At 41.1% G+C, this 27438-nt stretch overlaps 1 protein-coding gene across 17 annotated transcripts in view; it reads right to left on the minus strand.

Annotated features, from left to right (window-relative positions):
• The window catches only part of ESRRG (estrogen related receptor gamma), a 657282-nt gene that overhangs the window by 400097 nt on the left and 229747 nt on the right, over positions 1–27438 (minus strand). Inside the window, exon 1 of one of the 17 annotated variants that reach the window (XM_089312200.1) lies at positions 22085–22106. The exons of the other annotated variants lie outside the window; for them this stretch is intronic. The gene's annotated coding sequence lies outside the window, so the exon portion shown is untranslated. Of the gene's footprint in view, positions 1–22084; positions 22107–27438 lie in introns of those variants that run through there. 17 annotated transcript variants of the gene reach the window in all.

Consider the following 27438-nt stretch of genomic DNA (forward strand, 5'->3'; position numbering starts at 1 on the left):
TCTCTGCTTATTAGGTTGGATAATTTCAGTTTATTTTAAACTTTACTCATTCTTCTCTCTTCACTTCTATCCTGCTATTGAGTTAACCCAGTAAGATTTTTTATTATGGGTTATTGTATTTTCAGTTCTATAATTTCCAGCTGGGGGCTGGCACTGTGGTGTAGTAAGTTAAGTCTCAGCCTTTGGCACCAGCATTCCATATGGGCATCAGTTCCTGACATAGTGACTGCTCTTCTGATCCAGGTCTCTGCTTATGGCCTGGGAAAGCAGAAGATGGCCCTAGTACTTGGGCATCTACACCTGTGGGGGAGACCTGGAGGAGCTCCTGGCTCCTGGCTTTGGATCGGCCCAGAGTGGCCATTACAGCAATTTGAGGAACTAACCAGCAGACAGAAGACCTTTCTCTCTGTTTGTAACCCTATCTTTCAAATAAATAAATGAAATCTTTAAAAAATTAATAAAATTTCCATTTGATTTTCCCCTATATGTCTGACTGCTTTGCTGAGACTCCTTTGTTTCAAGAGTGTTTATGATTGCTAGCTGGAGCATTTTTTTAAATTATAGCTTCTATAAAAGACTTTGTCAGATAATTCCAACATGCATGTTTTCTCAGCATTGGATCCTGTTGATTATCTTTTCCATGTGGTTTAAGATTTTCCTGGTTCTACATTGACCAAGTAATTCTGGATTGTATCTTAGATACTTTTAATATCAGGTAAGAGACTGTGTATCTTGCTTAAAGTCTATGGGGTATGTGACACTTGTTTTAGTAAGCAATTAAACTTATGAGGTTCAGCCCACAAGTTTCATTTGGCTTTTTGAAGGTTCTGGTTCCAGTGTCAGGTTGGTTTTGAAGCCTCCACAGTACTATTCTGATTTTTCCTATATGTGCACCACCCAGTGGTCAGTATGAACATAGGCAGTTTATCTTTCAAGTTTAATTCTCACAATTTTTGACATGCTCGTTAGGATCAGATTATCACTTCAGGGGTAAGCCCTAGAGTTCATAAATATCTTTATGGGGCCACATTCTGAAACTCTTAACCCACTGAATTCCTTCTGGCATTTTCTATTTCTATGCTGTCCTCTTTTCTGCTCTCTACCTAGGGATCTGGGGTTCAGTTATCCTACTCAACCTGTATTATTGCCACATAGTACCAGAACAGAAAGATTCCAAAAAAAGTGCAACATGAATAGGTCCAATATCTTGGAACCACAGTTCTCCTGATGTGAGATGGTTTCCCACTCTAAGATGTTTGGCCCCTGTAGGCACATGCTGCCATCATTGTTAAAACTGTTACAGAATGTCAGAGGAATGGAAAGAAGGGAAGGAAGCAGGGAAAGTTAAAAAGAGAGATCTCTTTCTACCTTTACAATTTCTCAAAACAAATTACATGACTTATCCTGGAGCTCTCTCTGTGTGCACTCTGGTACCCACTTTGGGGTTGAGAGCTTCCATCTGCTAGTTCACTCCCTAGATGGCTGCAACAGCCAGGGTTGGGCTGGGCTGAAGCCAGAAGCCAGGAGCTTCCTCCAGGTATGTGGGTGCCAGGGCACAAACACTTGGGATATCTTCTGCTGCTTTCCTAGGCCATTGCTGGATCAGAAGTAGAGCAGCCAGGACTTGAACTGGTATCCATATGGGATGCCAGTACTGCAGACAGTGGCTTAACTCTCTACACCATAACAACAGCTCCCATGCACATGAAGTTTAAGGGATATAACAAATACCAGTGCACCCTCACCTAAGCTAAAAACTGGAACACATTCATTAACTAGTCTCTTAGACGCCCTCTGTGGCCCTTCCTTGCACATGGATGCAGCCAGTAACTTAGCTTTAGAGCAATCATTCTCTTGTATCCCAGCACAGTTTTACCACTTAAATATATAATGCTAAACATTAGCTGTTTGGCTTTTATGTTTTACATTTTAATAAACATTTATTAAACATTACACAGAAAAGTGTGCAGATCACACATGTACAGCTTGATTGATTATTCCAAAGGGAACACACTTTCTATGTACTTTCAATCCACATATAGAACATTATTCGTGCTGGAGAGTTCCCAGAGACCTCCAGGTCATTCTGTCTTCTTCTGCAAGGGTAACTGTTAGGCTGACTTCTAATATCTCATGTCTAGCTGTTCTCTGATATTACAATCATGCATTGCTTAACAAAGTAAGTATGTTTTGAGAAAGGCTTTGTTAGCTTATATTATCTTCCTTGTGTGACTATCATAGAATGGATATGCATACATCTGGATGGTATAAATCAGTCACTTGATGTGGCCTCTTTTTTTTTTTGAAATTTATTTATTTCAGAGTCAGAGAGAGAGAGAGAGAGAGAGAAAATGGGAGAGAGAGAGGGCAGGAAGGGGAGGGAAAGGGAGAGGGAGAGCAAGAGTATGATCCAATTTACTTGTTCATTTCTCAAATGCCTGAGAGCCAAGAACTCAATCCAGGTGTCCCACCCATATAATTTCAGGAACCCAACTACTTAAGCCATCATCTATCATCTGCTGCCTCCTGGAGCACACAGTAACAGGAAGTAGAATCAGGAGCAGAGCTAGGAGTCAAACCCAGGCACTCCAGTGTAGGATGTGGTCATCCCAATCACTGAGCCAACTTCCTGCCTCTTATGTAACCTCTTCCTACAATCAAGAAACACGATAAGCATGAGATGTATGAGGCTGCTGCTTTCATAACACGACACACTGCTTCATGACAAATTATTTTATTTACCTATTTTAGAGGCAAAAAGAGAGAAAGGGAGAGAGAGTAGGCTCCCATCTACTTTTCACTGATCCAAATGCCCATAGTGGGCAGACTGGGCTGGGGACAAAACCCCAAGTCAGAAACTCAATTTGAACCCCATAAGTGTGTGGTAGGAACCCAATTACTTGAGCCATCACTGTTGTCTCACAAGGTTTGTATTGGCAAGAAGCTAGAAGTCGGGAAGTAGAGCCAGGAATTGAACCCCGATACTCTGACATGGGAAGCGGGTGTCTTAACCACTAAGCTAAATGTTCATTCCAGCTAACTACTTTTTATCAGTAGAGGGAATACACTCTGAAGCAATAATAAGAAGTATAGTCAATATGTAAACTAGTAGCCTAGTCATTGATTATATATCATGTACTAAACAAAATTGCATGTGCTGGACTGTTCTGTAACTGGCAGTGCAGACTTATTTACACCGGTACCACCACAAAGATATGAGGAATGCACTCTGCCAAATCATTAAGATGACAATGATGTCACCAGTTGATAGGAATTTTTCAGTCCCATCATAGTCTTTGGGGGCCACAACCACAGACATGATCCCTCATTGACCAGAAAAGTCATCATGAGGCACAGGACTGCATGAGTATTAAGGAAATTCAAGGTTCTCTCTGCTTTTCTTCTGTGCTAAAAGTCTCTATTCCGAACAGGTTGCTGAATGAACAAATTAAATTAGAGCCATAAAAGTGTAGATGAAGTGCTAGGAGACCTTTATTCTTCTATATAGATCTTAAATTTGCTTGTCTTATTTATCCTCATATTTCTCATCATATGGCTCAATACCTGGGACAAAACAGTCCACAGAAAATATCTGAATATAGAAATGATTAAATTACAACTAGGTCAATGTACAGAAAAGTGGTAGGTGAGCACTGTAGCCCAAGAGCACATGTGAGATGAGAGAATATGGACTTTAACCAACTATTTTGGCATCAGCACAAAGAGTTTAATCCTTCTAAAGGCAAATAGGTGAACATAGAGCCCCTGGAACATAGTCCATTTATGGAATTCTTCAGCAAACCTGCTTTGCCATCTGTCTCTGTCTTTAAATAACTTGGAGTTCAAGAGTTTACAGGGGGTTGCACTCCAGCTCAACTTTTTTGGTAAATGGTTATGGAGCACTGAACTCACTGTCAAAAGAACAAACAAACAAAACCATGTTGACTTCCTGCCCACTGCGATTCATCTCTCTCTGCAATTGCTGTGACAGTCTCTGATTACTGATATTATTATCCCCAGAAGATGGCTCATGGAAATTCTCATCCCCTGCTAGGCTGTCCCAGTTTTATAAAATGAAAATGTGGTTGGCTTACTCTTCAGGGGGAAAGAAAGGCCACACAGAAAAAAAAAAAAAAAGCTGTTTAAAAAAGATACCAGCTGCTACGATGCTGCATTAATGCAGACACAGCACAGTGAAGACAAGACAGGAGTCTAGCTTGCTGTTTCATCTCTCTTCTTTTTTCCCCCTATTCCTTTGGTGACAATATTATTAGAACGCTAATGGAAGCACTGTCTTAGAATTTTCTGAACAATAAAATGGTTACTATCCCCCCCATAATTACCTCAATCCAAAAGTTTAGTTTAGCAGCCATCTTTCTCTCTCTAAATCCATCTCTATTTCCAAGTGCCTTTTTCCAAAGAAGATACATCACATTTAAAGAAGCTCAATGTCCTGTGGTACTGATGCAATCAAGGTAGAACGTCATCAATTAGGATTTTAGGTTTTGAGTTTGCATTCTGTATAGTTATGAATCTGAAATTATTCTGTACCAACAAGGTGCATGTTTCTTTGCAACTATTGTAAATAAAAGTACTCTTTAAAAAGAACAAACTGTTTCCATACACACTGAATACTCTGAGAGTACCCATTAATATTTAGAGGATGACCACATTAGTGCTGAAAGAAACCATGGAGATAACTTTACTGAGCACTTATCTTACAGATGAAGAATATACAGTTCAAAAAGGGAAAGGGACCAGATATAATCATGTAGATAGCTGCCTAATGATTTCCATTAAGCAAATGTCTTAGCTTCACCCAAATGTAGTCCCAAAAATGCATTCAAAAGTTTCTAACACAATGCTTTACTTGACTTGCACCAGGTAAATACTCCTAATTTCAGTATTTACATCTGTAATGCCAATAATATTTACCCCACTTTTTGTTTCACATAGGAGATATGTGGCATACTGATTTGTAATTATATGACTCATTAAAAATATTAGGAAAGTAGATTATTGAGGAAAATGAGATATGAATCTACAAATAAGAGAAAATTGGAATTCTCAAAATATATCTTCACTTACAGTAAAAGTACTCAGTAAAAGACAAACTCTTCTATTTAAAGGCATGCTGATCCATTATTATTGAACACACACTAAGGTAATTATTGCCTTTTAATATGCCTTTTTACTACCTTGAAATAACTGAACCTACAGATAAAAAATAAGTATTAGTTGAAGCTTAATTGTTCTACAGTGAGCCGCAGGGAAATATCTAAAATACAACACACAAGGAGTAAATTCATAGATCAAACTAGCAAAGTTCAAATGCCTCTACTTAATGTATACTAAATGTTTGTAACAATGAATAGGAACAAATGTTACCAAAGAAGATCTTGGTAAGAGTTATTGGAGTGAAGCAGTCCCTAAATAAACTCCCATTTTTTTTAAAACACACTTCGTAATTTCCTCACTAAAGCAGGACAGTCCCAGATGTGCGAAGACTGTAGGAAGCAGATGCAGAGGATGCTCAGAACAATTGCAAAGCTTGTGAGCTTGTCAAATATAGCGTCCTCATCTGAAGAAATTAACTGCAGTTAGTAAGCTTTACCAACCCTGGAAGGCTACGTTTCAAAGACACTAAACAATGTCAACTACATTTCTCCTGCTAGGAAACTGGCACGTAACTTCCTCTAGTCCTCTTCCAATAGTGCACAGAAGTTAAGGCAGGGGTGAGGGGTGGGGGTTAGGGTGGAAGTAGAGGTCAGTGTAGGGGGGGTATTAGTGATGTCAAAGGAGGGGCACAAAAGCCACACTAAGCTAAATTCCACTAAGTATCCCAGGTTCCCATCATCATCATTGCATATGCTTCCAGAGCTGTCCAACAGTATCTCCCTCCAAAATACTGGGGATAACTATAATCATAGAGGTCAATGGAAAGAGTACCTGATCGTAATTATAATCAGATGGTGAGGAAGCCAGATATGTACTGCAGAAACATATAAAGGGAGAATAAAAAGTTATGGATACATTCAAGCAAATGTTTCAAGGGGAACGAAGATTTATTGCATAAATCTAATAGGAAAGATGTGCTGTGAACCATCTGGTAAGTGACTTATATAGCCCCATACATTAGCATCTGTTGTCATGTTTTCAAAGTGCGGAATTCCAGAACCATGCTGATGGGTCTCCTAGAGGTGGTGGGTTTGCTATGTGTTGGATTAAAAAAATTCTAAAGAAAAGGCTTGGACTTGACCTCTAAATCAAAGTCCATATTGCAGGGCCAATGCTACAGCTCAGCAGGTTAAATCACCAGCATCCCATACAGACATCCATTTGAATCTTAGCTATTCCATTTTTTTAAAAAAAAGATTTATTTATTTGAAAGAGTTACACACACACACACACACACACACACACACACAGAGTGTGTGGTGGTGGGGTCTTCTGTCTGCTGGTTCACGCCCCAGTTGTCTGCAACAGCTGGAGCTGTGCAGATCCGAAGTCAGGAGCCAGGAGCTTCCTCTGGGTCTCCCACTAAGGTGCAGGGGCCCAAGGAGTTGGGCCATTTTCTACTGCTTTCCTAGGCCACAGCAGGGAGCTGGATGGGAAGTAGAGCAGCAGGGACTCAAACCAGCATCCATATGGGATCCCGGCACTGCAGGCAGCAGCTTTAGCTGCTATGCCACAGCGCGGGCCCTGCTCTACTTCTGACCCAGCTCCTTGCTACTGTGCCTGGAAAATCAGCAGAGGATGGCCTACATGCTTGGGCCCTGCCACCCACGTGGGAGCTCTGAAAAAAGCTCCTGGCTCCTGGCATTGGCCTAGCCCAGCCCTGTCTTTTGTATCCATTTGGGGAATGAAGCAGCAGATGGAAGATACCTCTCTCTCTCTGTCTCTCCAACTCTCTCTGTAACTCTGGCTTTCAAATAAATAAATAAAAATAAATAAATAAATCTTTTTAAAAATTCTGTATGGCAAATGCTTTAGAGGTTACCATAAGTGTCGCTCCCCCTCTTCGTGGAGGAACGACACTAAACCCTGCGTTGTTCTTTTGTCTGCTCGGCCCTTCCCGGGTTTGCTGCTGGTTCTTCCCGGGTTGGCTACCGACCCTTCCACCTCCGTGGAAGGGCGGTTCCCCCTGCCACTTTCCCCACTTCCGCGGGGGAGCGGCACACCGCCGGCCGGCTCTCTCGGGGGCTGCTCAGATGTTCCTCAGGTGTTCCTGGTGCATGTTGTCTCTCTCCTCCTTTATAGTCCTCTTCCACCAATCCCAACTCTGCTACTCACACGCCGAGTACGCTGCTCTCCTCCAATCAGGAGCAGGTCCTGCTGTTTATTGGTTGAACTGGAGGCAGCTGAGTAGAAGCTGTTTCCTCCTCTCCCAGTGCCATATTGTGGGAGAGCAGATGCATAGAATAAGTCTTAATTCCAGTAACTTAGTCTAGTCCGAGTTGCTCCCCACACATAAGCACTCCCCACAGCATGCCCTCACTCAACCCTCACAACCATGATATGGGTAGGTGGGCACGATTATTACAACCACTCTTCACAGAGCATGTATCTGAGATTCCGAGAGTTTCAGTGACTCTGAAGGTTATCCAAGTGATGGCTGCATTGTCAAGACTTTGAGCTATAAATTCCTTGATCTCTCCACTTCCTTGGACTACTTGCAGAATGGAAGTTTTGTCAGTTATCAGAGCATCCACTCCCTCCTTTGGCTCATAACAGAGCTCTTGAGCTGGGTGTCAATTCCTCGATGGTAGGGACCAAGGATTCCTTGTGTCTGGCAAAGTATCTGTAGGAGGGCAGCAAATGCTTGTGGAATGAATTAGTGACGGAAGGAATACAGAGCAATTCCTAGTACCCAGAATCTATGCAGCAAGGCCACAAATGCTGAAGTAAATGAACTACAGATTTTCATTTCAATGAAGTTAACAAAATAGAAAGGACAAAGTATGAATTTTTACAAGAAACAAAGCAGGGCCAGCATTGTGGCATAATGGGTTAAGCCACTGCCTGTGACGTCAGCATTCCATATGGTTGCTGCTTTGAGTCCCGGCTGCTCCATTTCTGACTCAGCTCTCACTAATGCTCCTGGGAAAGCAGTGGAAGATAGCCCAAGTCTTTGGGCTCTGGCACCCACATGGGAGACCTCTGTGCAGTTCCAGGCTCCCGGCTTTGACCTGGTCCAAACCTGACCATTGCAGCCGTTTGGGGAGTGGGCAGCAGATGGAAGATCTCTCTGTCTCTTACTCTCTCTCTCTGAAATTCTGTCTTTTAAATAAATAAATAAATAAATCTTTTATAAAAGAAATAAACTGTTCAACATAGAGCACAAATGTTAGAGTAATCCAGAATGGATTGTAGAGAAATTAGGACTTCAGTCATATCTAGTAATAACTGATTAATAATAAGAGAAAACGAGGAAGGTATAAGGTGGCCTCTAAACACATAAAAGTACAACAATGCAAAATAGTTTTTAAAAATAGCATTAAGATGATAACAGTAGAGTAATATGTTTGTTTTAATTTCTGCACTTGAGGTGGGCACATGGCACAGTGGAATAAGCCACTAGTTGTGATGCCCGCATGCCATATCAAAGTGTTAATTCAAGTCCTGGCTTCTCTGCTTCTAATCCAGCTTCCCGCCTAATGTGCCCAGGAGGCAGCAGATGATGGCCAGAGTAACCGAGCTCCTGCCACCCACATGGAAGATCTAGATGGAGTTCCTGGCTCCTGGCTCCCACTTGGCCCGGCCTCAGCTCTTTCAGGCATCTGGGGAATAAAACAGCAGATGGAAGATCTCTCTCTCCCTCCCAGCCACTTTATCTCTCTTTTTGTCACTCTACTGTACAAACTTCCAAAACATTATATAACAAGGAACCTAATCATTTTCACACTGTCAGAAGTTGAAATCTAAGAGGCAAATATTGACTAATATTTGTACTAATTTTTATTTTTGCCCTTAACAATGCTGTCTAAAAGCATAAGCCTACATTGACTGAAACCTTTAAACTCTCTTTCCTCATTGAAACTACATGGAGGACCAACAATGCACCTAGACAGTGGCAGACCTAGGGGCATGTCACATCTTGATCAGGGATTTTCTGGAGGTAAAATGTTCAATGTGATTGCCACAATATCTTTGATTAAAGAGTTTGAAGATACCGGTTACAGAAAGGTGTCAGTAATGACTAGAGTGAAAGTTTTCACTGCTTTAGTACAGTCAAAAGCTTCAGCCTCACACGTCCAGCAGCATGGACAAAAACAAGCTCAATGACTGTTACGTCACAGCTCTTTTCCATTAGGCATGCCTTCCTGCTCCAAACCTGGGGTCCCTGCAGTATAAGGCTTCATCAAAGGCAGAGAGAACAATTAATTAGCTGTTGCTCTCCAATGAACACACCGCTCCTGGTAGCACCACACAGACTCAGGGGCAATGCCTGCAAGAGCAGTCAGTTCCAGGTAGTTACCGTGAAGAATATCCCCGCAAATGAGGATCAATGTCCAATACTACTTTGGAATAGTAATTTCTTAATTCTCATTCAAATCTGGCAGGCAAGATAATATAACTTGATCTGAATTGGCCATGTGATCCTGATGGCGTCCTGCTAATGGGCTGTTCACTTAATTTATGTAATTTTAAAAAATTAAATAGTCATATTTTAAATCCCCACTACAGTCCTTCAGATTGAAAGTACATGTTTAAAAGTTACAATGTCTTTATAAATCAGCCTTACCAAACTTCTTACCTTGTTTTCTACACTCTCCCAAAGTTATACCTTTCCTTGGTGCCCCTTTTGGCTCGTGAGGGAATATTCCAGAATCCCACCAACAAGTCGCTTGATCCTCTGCCAGGGGAAACTTGGTTTGCAGCTTAATTTTAGACAGAAACATGAGTCTGTGGCCTTATGAATGCACAGGAAGAAAGCAGCATGCTGAAGGACAAATTTGCAAAGAGGACCTAGGTAGGAGGCCTAATGCCATGTTCCAGCGCTCACAGATCAAATCTACTCCAGATGTGTATTCCAGAAATACACATCTCAATCCATGAACCACTTATTGAGAGCCTACTATTGGGCTGGCTACCGGTAACTGTATCTTTGTTTTAAAATCGATGGCTTTATCCTGCTCGAGGTGTGTGGTGACTGCCACTTTCTTGGTGCTCCCCTTGGGTTCAATCTTTGGAACCATCACATGGGCAAAGGGAAAGCTACTCTGGAGAATCCGAACTTCCCATCTGCTAACATCCCTGCTGTGGGGGCCTCTTCAGTATCTACAGCTGTTGTGTCAGTTTTCTTTTCTTTTTTTTTTTTTAAGATTTATTTATTTATTTGAAAGTCAGAGTTCCACAGAGAGAGGAAAGGCAGAGAGAGAGGTCCTCCATCTGCTGGTTCACTCCCCAACTGGCCGCAACGTCTGGAGCTGCACCGATCCAAAGCCAGGAGCCAGGAACTTCTTCCAGGTCGCCCATGTGGGTGCAGGGGCCCAAGCACTTGGTCCTTCTTCTACTGCTTTCTCAGGCCATAGCAAAGAGCTGGATCTGAAGAGAAGCAGCTGGGACTAGAACTGGTGTCCATATGGGATACCGGTGCTTCAGGCCAGGGCTTTAACCCGCTGTGCCACAGTGCCAGCCCCGCATTTCATAGATTTTTAAAATTTGCTTATATATCTATTTAATTCACTTAGAAGTTGGAGAAATAGAGATATAGCTGGGTATCTCCTTATGTTAGTTCATTCAACAAATGACTGTAACAGCCAGAGCTGCACCATGCCAAAACCTGGAGTCAGAAACTCAAACTGAATCTCCCACATGGGTGGCAGGGACTCAACTACTTGAGCCATCACCTGCTGCCTTCCAGGGTGAGCTAGAATTTGCAGCAGAGTCAAGACTCAAACCCAGGCATTCCGAAGTCAAATGCAGGCATCCCAAGTAGTGTCTTAACCCATTAAATCTCATCATCCTATAAACAGAACAGGCATAAAGACTTAAATTGAGCAATACATATACCACTACTGTTAACTTTGAAATAAATATGTCATTAAAATATTCAGAGAGTGTTAACTGGTATACCAAAAGCCCATCCCTACAATCAAATATTTTAAATTTAGCAAAAGATGTTAACATGCAAGAAGTAAAAGTTAAGCCATGTTTGGATATGAAAAAAAAAAATTGGCAACACCAATATCATAATCTGAAAATGTGTTGCAAATAGGCCTTTAAAAACATCATATTCCTATAAGACTGTTTTCCCTCAAGAAACCATTTAATAGCAAAATCCATTATTTAATTAAGAAATAGTGCTGTGTTTTTCTATTTTCTTAGTTATTAGATTGCCAGCATCTACAAATATTCTAACAATAGTTTCCATTCTTTGGGCAGTTACCCACAATCTTTAAGTACAATTTTGTAAATATGAAATACATGAAACTTGTGTAACTTAAATAAAATTAAAGAAAGTACGTAGAAAAGAGAAAGTATCATTTTCCTCATTTTTTGTAATAGAGGACTGAAAATCCACATGGCGATGTAATTTGCCCACAGTCATTGAGTAGGCAAAGATTTGAATTCAATCCTCCCGCAGGCACACTATGACCAATTTAAATCAATGTTTAATAGACATAGAATGTCATCTGCATGGCTGGTAAGTAAACTTCCCTGGGACAGTCTCACTGCCATATATTATATTTCTACTGTGGGGAAACCTTCTTAATTTTAAGAAGCCTGTTTTAAACTTGAACTACACAGAGCCATCACAAACACTTTTAATTCTGAAACTTCCTATACTAGTATATATCTGATTTAGGTCAAGGAATCTGGTTTAAGGTTTACTTTTAGTCCTTAAGTAGGCTGCCACATTTTTGCATATGTAGCTCAGCACATACTTGGATTTGTTTTGCTAAAGTGATTAATTTTTTAAAAGGTTCCTTTTTTTTTAAAAGGTTTACATTTTATTTACTTGAAAGGCAGCGTTACAGAAACAAAGAGAGATATTGTATCTGCTGGTTCATTCCCCAAATGGTCACTTTGGCTGGGCCCAGGCCAGGCTGAAGCCAGGAGCCAGGAGCTTTTTCTGGGTCTCCCATGTGGGTTCAGGGGCCCAAGGATTGGGCATCTTCCGCTGCTTCCCAGGCTCATTAGCAGAGAGCTGAATCAGAAGTGGAGCAACCAGGACTAAAACTGGCATCCATATGGGATGCCAGGGTCGCAAGCAGAGGCTTAACCTGCTACACCACAATGCTGGCCCTTAATTTTTTTTCATTTAAGAATAAATAAACACACACACACAAACACATACACATACCTATTATGGCTCTATTTACAAAACCCCACATTTTCCTGTCTGCTGAACAACTGTTTTACAATTTTCTGCCACAGGCAGAAACCCACCTGCCTATTTCTTTTGAGTGGCCAGTATTCCCTCTCTGAATAAAGTATAGGTGCTCATCCTCATGGAACTGTACTGAAGGCTATGACTAAGTACCTTCATCTCCCTCCACAGGTCTTTTATTTGAAAAGAATAGGAAACATGTCTTCAAAGCCACAGGGGGGAAACATTTTCCCCATTTACAAATGCAAGTTTTTCAGTTTCTCCTGTTGAAACAAACAAGGAACTGAATCTTAGATGCAATGAGGTTCTGTTCACTTTGAGTATTCATGATTAGGGTCGTTTCTTGGCTTGATTCGTTAAAAGAAGACAACACAATCTGTAATTGATTTTTTTAACCACTAAACAACTAATTTTGTCTTCCCCAAAAGCTCTAGGGTTTATTAACTGTGCAGTCACAATTTACTGAGGTCCTTTCATGAAATTAGCCCTGCAACAATGCAATTTTTTCCTTATTTTACTTCCATTTCAAGAAGGGCTTTCCACGATGGCTCTTATTAAGACAGACAGTCACTCTCCTCTCATTGAGGTGCTTCTCTAATGGCAACAATTCATTATTACAGCTGCAGAATTTGTTAATCCAATTCTGGGCTCCCCTCCGTTCATTTCCTATTTCCTTTAGCATCATAAAATGTATTATCTCCAAATTGTAGCAACCACTGGTTTTTGAAAGAATTATTCTCTGTTGTCTTTAGCAAAAGCAATTTCAATGTAGGAATAATTCAGTAAGTTCTGGGACTTTCTGCTTGTTTCTTGATGTTATTTATTCACATATTTCACACCCAGGCTCTATTCTAACAGGCTCAATGGACTGACTACAGTATTAGAATCTCCTTTATTTGGAAAGTATTCATTTCCTTCAGCATGCCAAGCAAGATAAATTTTCTATATTTTACCTTTCTCCATTTCATGTATAGACTCTCATGAATACCTGTATAAATTCTTGTTTCTACAAAAGCAAAGAAATACTCTTTATCTAGTTCCTAGCACCCAACCCAACACTTGTCCCACAAAGGAACAGCCAATATCCTAAACGTCAAATGCACGCGTGAATGGAAATCCAGAAATAGAGCCCTGAAGATCAATAGATGTGACTGAGAAAGTGCTCACCTTCTCAGGGGCAGAGCTCACTGCATTTCTAAGTGGATCAGAGATATGATCCCCGGCCACTGTGAATGGAAAGGAAACTGGATGCCATCAGAGGGAGATACAAGTCCTAATGCAGTGAGGTAATGCAGCAAAGAATAGAAGAATCAAGGAATGAAATGCTGCCCCGAGGAATCTTAAAATAAGCTCGTACTTGCATCCCAATCCTCAGAAGAATGAGAAAAGGCAAAAGACAGAATTTCAGAGTTTAAACCTCAGGAACTGGGGAGCACTGTGAATGTTTTCTTCCTCTGCCTATCACTTGAAGTTACGCCCTGAGTAGTTACAGAGTTATCTCAGCATGTTTTCTTAGGAATGTAATAAGCGAAAGATTGCTGACATCTCTCTAGTTTGGTGGGAGGGGGGTCAGAGTGCTGACTCTCCATACTGCGAGATATCCAGCAGCGGTGGCCCCGACACAGGCTCCGACTGGACATTTCTAAGAAGGTTGCTGAAGCACAAATTTCAAGCCCAAATGCCTGGGAAATGGTCAACGTAGAGGGTTTTGCACATGCTAGGCACACTGCAGCAGTCTTTTTGCAGATAACAAATCAGCAGTCTGTCAATCAAAGGTCCTGAGGCTGACAGAGCATGCACACCCACTTCTGACCTTGCTGGGCCATCAGGACACGGAGGCTAGAAAGCAGCTGACAGCAGAAATCCCTTCCCATGAAATGCAATTATTTCTAAAAGGAATTTCTCCATCCTGGTCTTTGCAGATCTACTGTGCGCCATCCTATGCTTTCACCCAAGACTCCAGAAGCCAGATGAGGAGCTGTCAGGGAAAGGGCAGCTCTAGGTCCTGAAAGTGCCACAAAAACAGGTATCCACAGTGCTGCTGTTTTGTTTCCCAACAGTATTTCCCATTGGGTAGGACATGCAATAGACCTATTAGCATTAAAAAACTTTCTTAAAAATTACTTCATTTATTGGAGAGACAGAGACACAGAGACAGACCGGGAGACTTAGGGGGAACTCCTATACACTGGCTTACTCCCCAAATGTCTTCAATGGTCAGGGCTGGGGCAGGCTGAAGCCACAAACCTGGGACTCAGTCTGTGTCTCCCACATAGATGACAGGGATTCAACTACCTGAGCCATCACCAGTTGCTTCCAAGGATGCATATTATCAGGAAGCTGAAATTAGGAGCAAAGCCGGGACTCCTAGCCAGGTACTCTGATATGGTACGTGGGCATTGCAACCAGTGTCTTCTCTACTGAGCCAAATCTCTGTTTCTATCCATTGGCTTTGATTTCTTGATAAAATAGTTCCCTTTTTAAAAAAAATTTCCTTATTTATTTGAAAGACAAAGTTACACAGAGAGAGGAGGAGAGACAAGAAGGGAGGCAGGGGGGAGGGAGGGAGGGGGGAAGGAGGGAGGGAAAGGGAGAGGGAGAGGGAGGGAGAGGGAGGGAGAGGGAGAGGGAGACAGAGAGACAGAGAATATCTTCTAGCTGCTGGTTCACTTTCCAAATGGCTGCAATAGCTAGAGGTGGGCTAGGGGGAAGCCTGGAGCTTCATTTGTGTTGCCTACATGGTGGGGCAGGAGCCCAAGCACTTGGGACATCTGCTGCTTTCCCAGGCGCATTACCAGGGAGCTGGATCAAAAGCAAAGTAGCGGCCAGCGCCGCGGCTCAGTAGGCTAATCCTCTGCCTTGCGGCGCCAGCACACCGGGTTCTAGTCCTAGTTGGGGTGCCGGATTCTGTCCCGGTTGCCCCTCTTCCAGGCCAGCTCTCTGCTGTGGCCAGGGGGCCATGGAGTGCAGTGGAGGATGGCCCAAGTCCTTGGGTCCTGCACCCCATGGGAGACCAGGAGAAGTACCTGGCTCCTGCCATCGGAGGGTGAACCAATGGCAAAAGGAAGACCTTTCTCTCTGTCTCTCTCACTGTCCACTCTGGCTGTCAAAAAAAAAAAAAAAAAGGGCAAAGTAGCCTGGACTTGAACCAGGGATGCTGGTGCCACAATGTCAGTCCTGATAAAACAATTCTTAACAAATCCAGAGTTAATTCTAGGTGAATTTATTTGAAGGTACTTAAGTCTAATAATGATTAAATTGTGTATGGGAGCTGGAGGGAAAGGTAGAAAAGTCTCTTTTTCATTTAACTTATGGGTAAAGTTGAAAAGACTGCAATCTCTGTGGAGCTAGCCCATCATGCATATTGATCAAAGTCAATTTTTTGTCTTCACTAAATGCTTGCGATGAAGTAAATTTCCTTCCTTGGAGACTTGTTGATTTGGGTGGTTTTAAAAAGCTTGTATCATCTTTCTGTTTTGAAAGAAATTTATAAGATTCATAGGCTTAAATCGTTTACTAAAATCTAAACATGAGCCATCTCTATTCTTCAGGAGTTCATGGTCTGGAGGCAATGTTTTACCCATCAGTGGACAACAATGACATAATGAATTATTTGACCCTTTCATTGTTCCTGTTGTGCTGGAAACAACATATCAGGACTCTACAGTGAATATGTACAGAGCAGAGTGCACTCAGCCAGATATGACCCTCGTTGCTAAGACTCTGAGTGCATTCTTCACTGCCCACGTTAGACATACAGATGTATCAACCTGAGATAGAAGACCTGTGATATAAAAATCTGACTTAGGGGGTCAGCACTGTGGCACAGTGAGCTACAATCTGCAATAGAGATACCCTATGTCAGAGCACCGGTTCAAACCTGGCTGATCCAGTTCACTGCTAATGTGCTTGGGAAAGAAGTGGAAGATGGTCCATGTACTTGGGCTGCTGCATCCATGTGAGAGACCTGGATGAGGCTCCAGGCTCCCTGCGTCAGCCTGGTCCAGACCTGTCTGTTGGGGCCATTTGGGAAGCGAACCATAGGATGGGAGAATCTCTCCCCCCATCCTCTACCTCTCTACCACTCCGTCTTTCAAATAAATAATTATTAAAAATATGACCTAAGAGAGTTATACCTTGACTGAGTAAACCAGAACCTAGTATTTAAAATGAACACACCCAAACACACCTACACAAACACATAAGGTTGTGCATATGTCTTCTACAGCACTGTTTCTTTTATGTTTCTATATCTCTAACATAGAAAATAATCCATTTACTTTCCCTACCTCCACCCCGAAGCTTTAGAGTAATAACTTCTAGGAAAGAAGAAATAATAAAGAATGATTACACATTCTTATTTGGGCAAAAAGCTAACATATGGGTATCAAGGCCAAAAATATGGATTTCAAGATAAAACATATGGATGCCCATATGGAAAAAAAGGTTTCCTGGCCGGAAACTCTGCTGTTGCATTTTTTATGCCTATGTGTATGGTGCAGTTTTTCTCTTCTGCAGAACAACGCTGTGTGCCGACAGATTATCATGTTAGAAATTCACAGGCACATTTTACAAAATGCTCCGCTGTTATCATCTTTATTAGATTTTCTTCATTTTCTTAATCCTTTTCATCACGTAATAGCTCAACAAGTAATGGATTTTTAGTAAAACAGTGTGGCTTCTGACAATCCATCCCTCGGTTGAATCTTTCCTTGATGCTCAACTACTGACATTTATTTTTTTCCCGAACTTCAATAAGAATATTCTTTCCTTTGCACACACAAGTGTGCATGAAGTATATACAAACACAGAGAATACACACATAATAGGTGGTTCACTTATTATCCTAAAGCATAAAACTCTGTTTGGAGCAGCCACCTTAAACCTGGCAACAAACACTTGCCCAATTCTTGCCAGTTTATGACAAACATGCTCTTTCATGCTGGGTCCACTTTTAAATTGGTGGGTTCTTTATGAGTGGACTTTTTTTTAAAAGACTTATTTATTTATTTGAAAGGCAGAGTTACAGAGAGGCAGAGACAGAGAGAGAATGAGGTCTTCCACCCACTGATTCACTCCCCAAATGGCCACAGCAGCCGAAGCTGGGCTGATCTGAAGCCAGGAGCCAGGAGCTTCTTCCAGGTCTCCCATGTGAGTGCAGGGGCCCAAGACCTGGGTCATCTTCTACTGCCCTCCCAGGACACAGCAGAGAGCTGGATCAGAAATGGAGCAGTCAGGACTCTAACTGGCTTAACCCACTATGACACAGCACTGGCTCCAGAGTAGACATTTAAATTTGAAATTACCATGCTATTTACTAAAGAGAACTTTAATGGAGAACTTTTAGTGTGGCTCTTGTGGAATTCAGATACTTAGAAGTTAATTTTAAGCTCTGGTCTTACAGTGGGACACTAAGCTGTGTGCCCACTGGGAGACCCTCCAACTGGAGATCTGTTTATGTTTCATTTTCAGAGGGGGAAACGTTTACTTTCCAATTGTTCATCCCTGGAGCCCTAGATTTCTCTTAAGAATCTTGTCTTTTGTCATAAAGATGCCCTAAGCTTCCTTTCCCATCAGTAGAAAGGAAAGTAGCCCCTATTTAACAGAAGTCATAGTTTGTTGGTGGTTTTTTTTTTTTTTTTTTTTTTCTCCCCCATGGGGTGGCTGCAGTTAGCTGTGGAATTTAGAGTTCTGAGGGAAGGTTTCAGCTCCTTGTGTCTTTACAGAAGCTAAAAATAGAAGTTGGAGGTTTAAAGGACCTCGGATTATACAAGCCACATCCATTGGATTCTTCTTGAACCAATTTATGCCAGTGGTACAGAAGGCAAAGAAACAGGGAGAAATTAAATTCAGGGAAAGGATGAAGCAGTGGCAAGCTGGTCTATAGCAATGAACACAGTGTTTTTCTCACATTCTTTAACAGTGTTCAGCTATTACAGCAATTATAGCCAGCACATTTGAATTATTAAACCGTCTTCTCCACCTCCTGCCCTGCCTGGTACCTCCAGAACCCAAATAAGAACCCAATTCTCTCCACACTCTTTGTCTTCTTAACCTATCATGGTCAAACATACCTTGTTTTAATGTGATTTTCTTCAAATAAAAGTTACAGTGATCAGTTATTAACTATATTCAGGTCCTGCTCATGGAATAAAGTCCAAATTCCTTAGCTGCACATTCAGGACAACCTCGTTCTAAATAACCCTTCCCTACCTATTTTCTATGAATTCTTTGGATCTGTACCACCCTCAATAAACTATTTGCTGTGTGTTGAAAAAGTAAATCCACATCCAGCTTACAAGCTTTTGTTCATGTAGTTCTTGTGAACTATTTTCTCTCTATGTTGCCCTTCCTGCAGTAGTTTTTTTGAGTAAACCATTTGCCAGGTGATATCATAGATAACAAAGTTTATTGGTGAACAGGTACACACAATTTCTGAATTCAGGAAGCTGACAATCTACTCAAATTTAAACCATCCATTGAGGCTCAAGCAATAACTATCCAATTCTGTGTCAAATCAAACTAATATCCTGCATCAGACAGTGTCTAAAATAGTCCTAAGGCCCCATTAGATGCACAAGAATAAATATAAAGTTTAAAGACATGAATAAAATAGACTTAAAAGATGAGTCATAAGGGCATGACATTAATAATAAAGAAATATTCAACTCCTTCATTTAGTTGAGTGCATCGTTTGTCTTAGGTACAGTATTTGGCAAGTAACAAGATAACAACATACATATCTGTTTTATTATATATGTTAAAGGACATAGTTCCCTCCCTTGAGGAGCTTTGTCTTTTGTTTAAATTTGCTTGTTTATTTGAAAGGCCAAGTTACAGAGAGAGACAGAAGGAGAGGGAGAGGGAGAGAGAGACGAAGAGGGAGAGAGAGTGCTCCTATACATTAGTTCATTCCTCAAATGGCCTCAATGGGCTGGGCCAACAGAAGTCAAGAGCCTGGAATTGAGTCATTTCCTGCTGATTTCCCAGGCACAGTAACAGGGAGCTGGATCAGAAGTAGAGCAACTGGGACATGAACTGGCACTCATATGGGATGTCGGGGTCACAGGTGGTAGATTAACCTGCTGCACCACAACCCTGGCCCTGAGTTTATAGTCTTATAGAGTCAACAAAAACATACAGGCAAAACTCACTGGATTCCCATTAGAAATATAATAGTGGCAAGGAAGACAACAATACTGCAAAGCACAAGAAATTTAAGGGCCTTCTGTCTAGTGGTTGCTCCTAACAGGTGGATTTGAAGGAAGGCTGTTTTATGATTACTTAGAGAATATAATGCACCAAACTGCAAGAATCAAAACTAATTTGAAGTTATTTTCGAAACGCAATGTTACATTTGATTCAATTAAAAGAGATGCTATGATTTGGAATTGAGTCAAAACAACACATCATTCAACAATTCTGGACAGGCTTCTCCAAGATGCATGTTGGCTTGAGTTTATGGAAATGTTGACCTCCTGATCTGGAACAGAAGCAAGTGATTTCCATTATGTTTATATTGTGGGTTTTTCCCATCCCTAATCCCCGTTTGCCATACCGAATATTCTGCTCCGATTATAACCTATGTTCTGCTTGACGGTGGTGGCTCATCTGGTAAAAGCTGTAACTATGGGTCAGATCAGGAAACAAGGATCTGACTCAGGAACCAAAAGGTAAACAGTCTTGAAAAACAGATGCCTTCAAGCCTATGGTCACTCTCTCAAAGATCTTGGGTCACAATTTTCACGGTCACATAATTTGTCCAGTAAATATTCTGAAAGAAACTGAATCCACCAGACAAATGCAAGACAAATGAAGCCTTCTCACATGGTAGCCTGAGTGAACCCTCTGTATTTACACAGCCCCTCAATCAAATGCTTGGGTAGAGTAGCTCTGTGTATTTCCCCTGGTTGCATCTAATCTCTTTATTATGCTCGCATCTTTACAGAGGAACTAGCAGGTTATAGCCGAAAGGCTACCTTCAGTCTTTCCTGGCTTAAAATCTTATATTTAGGAAGAAGAGGAGGGAGCTGGGGACTGGGGAGGGAGGCCAGGGGAGTGGGGGAAGGGGAGTAAAAGAGAGGGAGGGAGAGCAGAAGAGAGTGATTACTTGCCAAACCAGCACATGTTCACCAGAGAACACGGTCAAGTGGTCAGGAGCAGCGAGGATGTTAATTAGCAATGAAATGAGGAATGAACCAGCATTAGCCCTGAGACTAATCAATGGGAAAATCACTCCAAGCAGCAGCTTAATGAAGTAGTATACAGCTGTTTATTTTTAGTCCATTTTATCCTGGCACCCCCCACCCCAAGCCCCCATTAATTAAAAAAAATACTTGCTAAAATACATTTCTTTGCAAAGCCTGGTATAGTTCTGATTTATCTATTTCTATTCTAACTCCCCATACTTTCTTTCATTGATGAACACAAACCATTAAAATCAGGTAGGTATAAATACCTGCACCATTTGAAAAATGGCTTTTTCCTTTTACCATCTAGAGATACATATTTATATTAGTTTTGTTTTATAAAAACAACATCATTTGAGATGTAAAACTGATCTAATTTTTATAAGTGGATGGTGAAAGAAATTCTACTGAAAGCCAATAAGAACCTTCTCTCAAGTTTTTTTTCCACTATGAGGAGAGTTAGAAAATATTTTTGTTTCTCACTTTTAAAATGATGACTGTCATCTAAGAACAAACTCAGAAGCCTATTAATTAGGAGCTATTGATGTCTGGATTTTTCTGACAGAAAGCGCATCATGACATATATGGGGGTCCAGAAATCGAGGGCCAATTAGGGGGAGAAAATCTTTGCTATTTTATCGGGATGGTGGAAAACAGCATAGTTAATTTTAAAAAGTCTCTTTTAGAATTTCTTCTTCAGCTCTAACTGGAAGACAGAGTCCCCTCTGTAGGATACAAATATTCCTCTACCTTAGCAAGTTCCAATAAACCAAAGGAACCTCCAAAGCAGAGAATCTTATTCACAACCCTGGAAATAAGCTCTGAACCCTCTTTTCCCTCTAACAACAGAGCTGTTACTAAAACCACATTGGGTAACAATATCAACCAGACACAGTCAAATTACATGTAAGTTGTGTAAGGAGAGGAAAAGAAGAGAACCCCGAAAGGCTCTTTTCTTGTGCTTTTTTTTTCTCCCTATATTTAAAAATTTGACAAGTACCAGTATTTTCCCCATCAGACAAAAAAAAAAAAAAAAGTGTTCCCAGGTGGAAATTAAAAACTATAAAGCACAAACATCAGGCTTCTTTGTTTTCTCTTTTGAGATTCAAAACCCTCAAATATGAAGCTTCTGCTTCTACTCATCCTTCTACCAAGTTCAAGTGTAAACACAGATCTTGTTCATCCCTTATTGTGTCCAAAGGGTAAGGGTGTACACATTATTTTTTATGTTAAGTCAAAACCAATGAAATGTACACACATTCTCTTCCAAAGAAAGTGAATGCAAACCTTGACTCTTACCTGAAAAAAGAAATAATAATTAAGCGGAAAAGTCAACAGGTCCATGCCTAGGTTCAGTGCTATTAACTAGGAATAAAGTAGAGTTTCTGTTACTGGAAGCACCTTCTGATACTTAGCCTGAGTATCATGATTTAGGGCCACTGCAATTTTTCAGACATAACTTTCCATAGAGTGAACTATCTTGAGATAACAAAAGCAAAAACACAAAAAAACAATAAAAAAAAAAAAACAAAACACAACCCCACTGCTAAATGCAAACCTGGGAAACAACAGCTCTCAGGTAATCCCCTTCATAGGCTGATTTGATAGCTCCAGGAAATCGAAACAAAGCACCATGCAGGAGAACACCAACAGCTGGTTGGGAAATTGCCGCAGATTGTTAGGGAGAGCTGCAAACTAGAGATAGGCAATGAAAAGGTTAGAAATGATAGTTAAAAAAAGACAAATTACTCCAAAGACCATATTCTTTAAATCGCTGAAGCAAAACATGTTTATTCGATTTGTTTGTATGCCTATTACAAAAATGCTACTTTGGGATTCTAGGAACCCAGTCTGTCAATTTTTCAGTTTCTGCACTTTCATGGTTGCTTAGAGCTGTTTAATGCAAATACACTTCCAATAAGAGATTTCATGCCCCTAAATTACACCCAGTTAAAAGGGAATGGAAATGTAAGGTAAATAACTATAATCAGCCATATTATCTTTCTCTTGGCACCTCTCACTTTACAGGCATATTTAAAGACATCTCTGGGGTCCTATCCTTTTTAACAAGCCGCAGCGTATTTCCTGGAATATTACTTAAGATGCTGTGCAGTGAACATTACACAGGTTAAAATGTTACCTAGAGACCTAGAAAGAATTGCATCTGTTGGCGAGCCATCTTTTTTGCCACATTTTGGAATGTATAAGAAGATAAAAGGGCATTTGCTGCAGAGGGGATGAAAAGAGATGAGAAGAGTTTAAGTTTGTCTTTTATGTTTAAGTTCATTGATCAGCCAGCATGGAAGTTTGAAAAAGTAACTCTGGGAAGAAATGAGTGAGAGGGAGAGGAAAGTACCAATGAGAAGGACCCACTGGATTTGCCACACAAAGAACGTACTTCGGAGGAAGGCCACTAAATTGCTCTTGGGGTGGATGCGACTTCAGATGCCACTGACCATTTTCACTTTAGAAAACCTTTTTTTTTTTTTTGGTCAGTAGGTCACAAATATCAGTTCATGCCCAAGCGTCGCCTTGTAAAGGGCTAAAAATGCAGAGTCCTGAACCATCCTAGATCTGGATGCAATAGATCGAGGAACCTCATGTTTCTAGCTAGCATTGCCAGTGAGTTTGTGGATTGCACTCGAAGAAAAGGGCTCTATGCTGTTCAGAGCACCTACATATGTCTTTAAGTGACAAATGCCATTTCAAACAGATTTTCAACACATTCATGTATGCTTTCCCTGCAAAGGGTGTAATTAAGACATAGAATCAAGCCTGGGGAATGTGATTAGCAAGGCAGCAAAGGGGAGCCAGGGCTTAGAAGAAGAATCAATAAATGGCTTGAATATGTGAAATAACCTTGTTCACCCAAAATATAGGATGGAGTTGTTCTAACTGTCACGCCAGGGTTCAATTGCCTCAGTTCAATTTTAGGAAAACTGGTAATCATTTCCTTTCATGGGGGGCATAATTTCTGAAAAACCTAGTCATTTAAAAAGTGAGATATCACTCTCTCTGGGCAGAGCAGCCACTAGCTCAGGACTGCTATACACAGATGGGCAGCATGGCTCATGGGGAGATGGAGCTGGGCCTGAGTATAGTTCCATGCTGCCCCCTTCTAGCAGTGCAAGCCTGGGCAGGTGCACAGTAGGAACAATGGCTATGCATCCCAACAAAAGCAGAATTCTAAACACAAGGCCACCACTTCACAAATTAGGAGGTTGAATAGAAACAAGGAGTCTGGTACCTTAGCATAGAGCCTGAAGCATGAGAAGTATGGGGAAAAATCAGATAAGTCTGTTAATTAAAACAAGCTATAGCAGTTAAATTTTGATCACTCCATTCACAGCACTAATATTCCAATGCAATTTATGAGAGTAACTATTCATTTGAAGTTACTTATGGGATCATTACAATATGCTAGTGAAAGTTGGGGCTCATTTCAGAGATTCCTCTGAATCTGAAGCCAAAAAGGACGTTAGTAAGAAGTTGGTACACTATGTTACCCTCTGACCAAAAGGTAGTTACAACCTTTATATTCTGAAAATGTGTTTGGATTTCAAGATTGTCTAGTACTTAGAATTTTTCCATAGAAAGCATATTATAAGTGGAGCTTGGGTAAGTGAACTATACTGTTTTTATAGTAAAACTTGCCTATGGAACAAGAGGACACTCTTCTACTACTGGTCCTAGGTTAGGGAAAAAGCAAATCTGTTTCTCCAGGCAATGACAAAAACCACCAAGTCCTGGCCTCTTTACTCAAGATGCTCTCTTTAACTCAGAGCCTTGGAAGAGAAACAGCGAGTTTCCTCCTCTGACAGACTCCTGGGTCAGAGGACGACTCTGAAGAGATCAGGGGGAGTACAGATCCATCATCTCTGCATATGTTGTTCATTTTCATTTAAAACAAACATGGGACACTTTCAGGAGACAAACAAGAAGCTTCATAGATAATGGCAAGAAAGTTCCAGGGGTAAGTACCAAAAGCATATGAATTATAACCAGGATTTTGTTTCCTTATTAGTGCTTGACCCCTTTCGTTGATAGTATTTGCTTGGAATTTGATCTTTGAATAAATATTCTTCCTAGTGCTAAATTTTATACACAATGTCCACATTTTTATATTCTTCAGTGTTGTTGAGAAGGGATTGTAAAAGGAGCACATGCTGCTATTTCTACTGCTTAGTCACTAGTTTTAGTCTTAAATTTCAAAGGCTTTGAGGAAGGTCCAAGAGAAATGGGTTGTTACTCAGGGCCACTGCAGAAGAAGGAAAGTGATGCTTCATTTACACTTCTCATTTCTAGGAGGCTTAGACAATCACTTTGGAATTTCCCCTGGGACAGAATGTCTTCTGACGTGCCTCTGTGACTTTAACATTGAACTCCTAAAGGTAGTCACCAGTCCTGATGAAGATTTCAGGGGCTCAGAACAAGATGCCTTTCAGTGTTCAGTTTGCTTTGCTCCCCAGTTGCATGCGGCAGTGGAGTTACAGGTCCCAGGTAGCATGTACAGAAGACGCAGGAGAGCTTCAGATGAAGTTCAGACTGGTGTACTCAAGCAGGAAGATGGGAACCCCAACAGAAGGTGAGAGGCAAGGGTAGCAGAAGTTAACCAGCCCACTCAGAAGGTGTGTCTGGCAGGAGCTAGTAGCTACAGTGGCCCAAAAGTTAGTTGGATTACCTTCTAAATTTCTAAACATACAGCCTTAATCCATTGCTTCATAAATTAAGTCTTATGCCATGGTATGTGTATTAGACTCATTCATTCCAATACACCACATAGCTGCTTCCTTTACTGTTTTGTTTTTGTAATGTTAACAAATGTATCCTCTCTATATGATTTCATCAAACTGCCAAAGAAATCCAAATTAGCTTTCTTTCCCTTCAGAATCTGTAGCTTTTATTGCCTCATTATAAAATTTGTGAATAATAAGGCATGGGCTCCTCCCCTAAATAAGTGTTCATTGCACTTAACTGTAGATCTCAATGATTAGGAGCACCAGAGGGCAGCTGAAGAAGACAAGTTACCTCAAACGATGTGCCAGTGCTTCTGGGCTAACACACAAATCTCGAATGTTAAGTTTTGCTAACAGGCAACAAAAACCCTAACCACCCAGGTTTAATTCAGTGTGCCTACCCTTTCTCCAGAAGGGCTGGGGAAGATGTCATTCACTCATGTTGGTGTTTAGATTGCTGACATTGAAAAGCTCCCAGAATAAAGCAGTGATGATGTTGTAAGCAGTAGTCAAAGAATTGAGGAAAAATGGTATCTGGGATAAGGGTGTGCATGTGTGTGAGTGTATGATATGAGAGTGTCCATATGTGTGTGTTTAGTTCCGTCTGATCCGGGAAGGGGGGAGAGATTTCTGTCCCAGTATATAAACTATGCATCATTATATCTAAAACCTTCATAGGAAGAGTCAGTCTCAACGTTTTATCTCTTAGTCCCAAATCATAAAGACCTTGACACTTTAAGGAGTGGACCAAGGGTAGATTATGTAATAAAATTTTAAAGCACGACAGCTTGATCCCCTTTAGTTACACTCAGGGCTCACAGGTAATCATAATACATTTACTATATCTGTATCTTTAAATTGCAAAGTGTACACTGGAGAGAACTCCAGGACCTGTAACCATATCCAGTTCTCGTGAATCTCAGATAATGACTATGAAGAGAAATAGCAGAAGTTAGAAGTGCACTAAGGGTGTCACATTGCCAAGTGAAATAAGCTTCTGGAATATTCATGCAAGGAGCCTAAATTTCTCATGTACTAGCTCCCAGCTGTCAAGCCAGAGGAAACTAAGGCTAGACTATGCGAAGCAATCCCAGACTCACTGCTGCTGGGGTTTGCTTCTTAATCCTGTGATTATGTATCTGTGTTAGAAAAACACGATTGGAATTGGAAAAGTGCTTGGGGGTGAGCTAGGAGAATCACAAAATGTATATACCTTCTTGTGTATGGGTGTGAGGGGGTGCAAAAGCAGTCAGAACCTAGAAAAGCCCTTAGAAGACTATGTGGTCCTCCAAGCAAAGCTGTATTCGGTTCACCCATAGAGACGTTTCAATCCTTCTCAGCTTCCTGACATCGGGTACTACCCCTGGTTCATATGGTATTCAGTATGCAATTCAGTCCTCCTTTTTCTAAAATGTGACTGTATTCTCTTGAGCAGTACAACTGTAGTCTCAATAGGTAATTAACAATAAGGTGCCCACTCTTACTTTTAACACTTTATACCTAGCGCCCATCAGCATGTTCTTCACAAGACTTATCTCTGCTCTTTCCTAAACTTTTGATTTTGGAATCATCTCTTTATCGTTTCTCTTACTCAGGTTTTGCAGCTGAGGATGGTTCTGACCTTGAGAATAATCGTAATTATTCCTGTGCCTATGAAAGAAAAAGGGGGAGAAACAGGTGTCCTCTCTGCCCATCTTCCAGTGTTCCCATCTCCACACACCTCAACACTGGACCTATTTCTAACACTTCCTAGAGCTCAGTAACAAGCTGGGAAAGATTCTCATCTCTTCTGAGACTTCCACTAGCTAAGAGAACACAAGAGTTTTCAAAATGGTTCTGTGGTTCCACTTTGAAAACAACACTCAACACAAAGGGCTGTGTGCCTCATGAACAAACATGCAGGTATGTCGCTCGACAACATGCATCACAGGAGATACGCACTGCGTAGCCTCTTCCCTTTTTTTCCCTAGAGCCTTGTGGGGATGGTTCTTTACTATTGAAACATTTGGCTTGTGGTCCACAGCTACTGCCAGCCAACTGAACTTCATTCTGCTTTCAAGTTCTCACTTGAAATGGTACAAAGCTGCCATTGTCTCATCAAGCATTTATGAATGGCCTTTGTGTGAAGAGTGTAGTGATGGAATTCATTTCATAGCCTAATTTTCAGGATCACTTA

The sequence above is a fragment of the Oryctolagus cuniculus genome, chromosome 13 (genome assembly GCF_051225735.1).
Source record: "Oryctolagus cuniculus isolate XC-2025 breed Fujian yellow rabbit chromosome 13, ASM5122573v1, whole genome shotgun sequence".
NCBI lineage: Eukaryota > Metazoa > Chordata > Mammalia > Lagomorpha > Leporidae > Oryctolagus > Oryctolagus cuniculus.